This window comes from Triturus cristatus, chromosome 10 (genome assembly GCF_964204655.1).
Source record: "Triturus cristatus chromosome 10, aTriCri1.1, whole genome shotgun sequence".
Classification (NCBI taxonomy): domain Eukaryota; kingdom Metazoa; phylum Chordata; class Amphibia; order Caudata; family Salamandridae; genus Triturus; species Triturus cristatus.
This window is the reverse complement of record NC_140593.1, coordinates 132,608,837-132,612,732: the sequence shown is the minus strand read 5'-3', so window position 1 is coordinate 132,612,732 and position 3,896 is coordinate 132,608,837.

The following is a 3,896-nucleotide window of genomic DNA, read 5'->3' as shown; positions in this document are numbered from 1 at the left end:
GCATTCGGAGTTGTACATGACTTCGGTGTGCTGTGGCGAGAGAGAGGTTATTTAACTTCTCACGGTGCCCACATTCAGCACGGACCCCTCATTCATGCCTTATTAGATGCAATACATCTACCCACTGCAATATCAATTATGAAATGTAAAGCTCATACGAAGGTTACTGATATCATTTCTCAAGGCAATGGTCTAGCTGACAGAACAGCTAAACAGACTGCTCAAACTCAAACATCCGACATGACAAAGACAATAGTCCCGACGCCAACACATTGTATGACGATTAAAGATCCCGCTCTTGACGTAATTGACATACAGACACATGCTACACCAGAGGAAATAAAGAAATGGACTGAATTAGGAGGGATTCAAACGGACCAAGGATGGATGACGAAGGAAAAATCTGTGTGGTTCCTTCCTGATTCAATGGTCCAAATTATTATTAACACTATACATAGTCCAGCACATCTAGGAGAAAAAGCTATGCTAGACAGCATCCAACACATTTGGTTCAATAAACATTTACGAGCAGCAGCTAAACAAAAAGTTCGTACCTGTATGATCTGTTGCCAGTTCAACCCAGGAAAAAGCGTTCCCGTAGAACAGGGTGGATTTCAGCCTCCTGATCACCCTTTTGAAATCCTCCAGATGGATTATATCCAGATGGAACGATGTCGAGGATTCAAATATGTTCTCGTAGTTGTCTGTGCTCTTTCCCGTTGGACAGAGGCATACCCGGTTTCAGATTACACTGCCCCGACTACTGCCAAACAGTTAGTTCGAGAATTCTTCCCACGATACGGTTTACCACGTGCTGTCTACTCAGATAACGGCCAGCCGTTCTCATCCGAACTAATGAAACACGTTTCACTTTTGTTAGGCTATCAGTGGAAATTCCACTGTGTCCGACACCCCGAGGCAGCAGGTCTCGTAGAAAGACATAATCAGATCCTGAAAATCAGATTGTCCAAAATATGCAGGGAGAAAGGTGTCGACTGGGTAGTAGCATTACCAGTTGCACTCTTTTACATGAGAATGGTAGCACACTCTCGAACAGGGCTATCCCCGTATGAGGTGATCTTTGGCAGACCACCAAATATGTGGGGGACGCCTATACCACGTAAAATAACTGATATTGACTGTAATATGCTGACAGATTATTTGGCTTCCTTGATGTCTGCACTACAATCTTGTCGTTCACAGGTAGCTGCAGCCTTTCCTGACAACACTGAGGTGAAACCCCATGACGTAATTCCAGGGGATCTCGTTTTAGTAAGGAACTTTGATCGAAAGACTCAGCTGGATCCTAGGTGGAAGTCACCGAAATTGGTCTTGCTCACCACAAGGACAGCCGTGAAGATCGAAGGCAGAAAAGGCTGGATTCATTCAAGTCATATCAAGAAATTTCATGGACTACCAGCGGATGTGAATACCACACCTCGTGTGTCTTCACCCATTGACTCAAAACTTCCTTTTGTTGAAACAAGTAGTCACGAACATTATAAACTAAAACTCAGATCTAACCCGTCGGGAAATTTGATTGTTTAAGTCCTCTCCAAGGTGAAGCGGTTGAATTTGTCCCTGACATGTATCCCTTAGATCTGAATAGAGAAAACACCCGAAAAATGTTGAAACGACATGCATACTGTAAATCACTGCGTAGTCATTGCAGAGTGACGTTATTAATTTTTGTTTTTCCTAAGTCTTTTAATAATTACTGCAAGTATATTGTTGCACACATATTATCCTATTTCTAGACATGTTTATAATGTTACTGCTGAACATTCTTTTAGTGACCTACCCCCGCATGAATTATCGTATAGATTTGCGCTGCGCAATAACACTTTTATTAGTATGTTACATCATTCCCATCAGGTTAGCAATGCTACAAATTGTTGGATATGTGGCCGACTCCCTCCCTATCAGAATTATAAAGGAATTCTACCTCTTTTCCCATACCCATTCACACACAACGGCTCCTGTGGAGCATGGTTTAGCTTAATTAATTCCTTAGATTCAAATTCTGCAGTTTATCAAGACAACTGGGTATGGGGAAATTTGAACTTAGTTTTACTTAAAGTCTGCTATCCTAACAAGGAGGGATTTCCCCAGAGAACAGGAACTGATCTAGAAAATGAAGTGTATGGATTAGGTAATTTTACGCTTAATCTTATGATCCTAAATGTCGAATCCGAAGCTACTCCAATTTTGCCCGCTATGTCAATATTTCCAGTGAAAGGTGAATTATGTGTAAGAAAGAATGGTTCCATACATATGGGCCATAGTAGATGCACCACTGTAATAGAATTCAGTGATCAAGGCAAGTCGACATTTAGAGCTTCCCGCCATTCCTATTTTATATGTGGTCAGACGGCATATGTACGTTTGCCTCTAGATTGGGATGGTACCTGCTACATTGGATTTCTTTTGCCACCTGTTTTTCTAGCTCCTCCTGATTATCACAGAAATACTCATTTAGTACACAATAGAGAAAGGAGAGATCTCCCAATTGTCGATTACACTGAAACAGCATGGGAAAAATACACAGATTTCAATAAAGGTCTCTTTCCCTATATAGGTACCGTTACCAATAGTAAGCTGATACGTAGATTAACTAGAACCCTTGAAGCAGTAGTGAACGAAACTATTTCCGCCCTAGGCAATTTAACAGAAGAACAGTCTGCTATGCGGATTGTTGTGCTTCAAAATCGTCTTGTCCTTGACGTCATCCTGGCCGATAGGGGCGGAGCTTGTAGGGTCATCGGATCAAGTTGTTGCATTTTCATACCAGAAAATTCGCCATCTGTATATAAAGCTATAACCCGCCTTCATAAGATTGTGAGCCAGATACACCAGAATCCAGGCACTTGGACTTGGTCCGGGTGGTTTTGGAGCGTGTTATCAGCCTGGGGATGGAGAGTCCTATCCTTCCTAGGTATTGGCTTTCTCATACTATTCAGTTGCTGCTTATGCCTACAATGTGGACCAGCGATTTGTGGTCTGTGTGCCACATCGTGTATTCCACCACCAAGATTTCGTTCGTCCCAGAAGAAAAAAGAAGAACAAATGATGCTATATGAACAGATCAATGGATTGATGAAGATTGATATCTCTTGACGGGCAAGTAGGGGACAAGGAGGGAATGTGGAAATATGGATTTTTCTGGTCAGTTATGTCCCCTATCTTGGACCCCAACGGTTTCATGTATGAATCACAAGTACATGTATGCTCCCTCCAGTTCCAGTTATGAAGACGCAAACACATGTGCGTCCACCGTCAACATGTCCTCTTTCAGATCCGCCATGAATAGGCCGGATATTCCATTTCTAAGTATGAAAGGCCACCGGCTTTATATGGTTCACTTATGCCATTTTACAGTCCAGGCAAGTAGGCCCTGACTCTGTCATCAAGCTTTTCTTGCTTTCTGCCTCTGAAGCTCCAGTCTGAGCCTGCATCTGTGACCATGAACTTTGTCTCATTCCCTGCGCGGCTCACGAAGCCTGACATCAGCCTGTTGCCTGCCAAGAAACTGTATTTCACCTTCGAAAATTATCTGCTCCGCTCCGCTCCCTGCCCAATGCATTCCTGTCTAGTAGTTTAAGTAAACATTCTTCCAGCTACCGAGCAAAGGCCCGGCTTCTCTGTCTTCATGCAAGTAATTCATAGCCCTGTTACTATGGAAGATTCCTGCCCTCGCATCTAGTGTAGACACTTAGACGCTTGTACACGCACTAACAGTCAGTATAGTCAGTATAGAATAAGACTCTACTCTAAGAGACCTCTCTTCTGGATAACATAGTTCTTTAAACATAGGATGTTAGATATGATTTGGGATTAGGTTGACTTGACCCTCCAGACTTCTGTCGCCACATGTAGAGCTAAATGTCAAGTCCCCT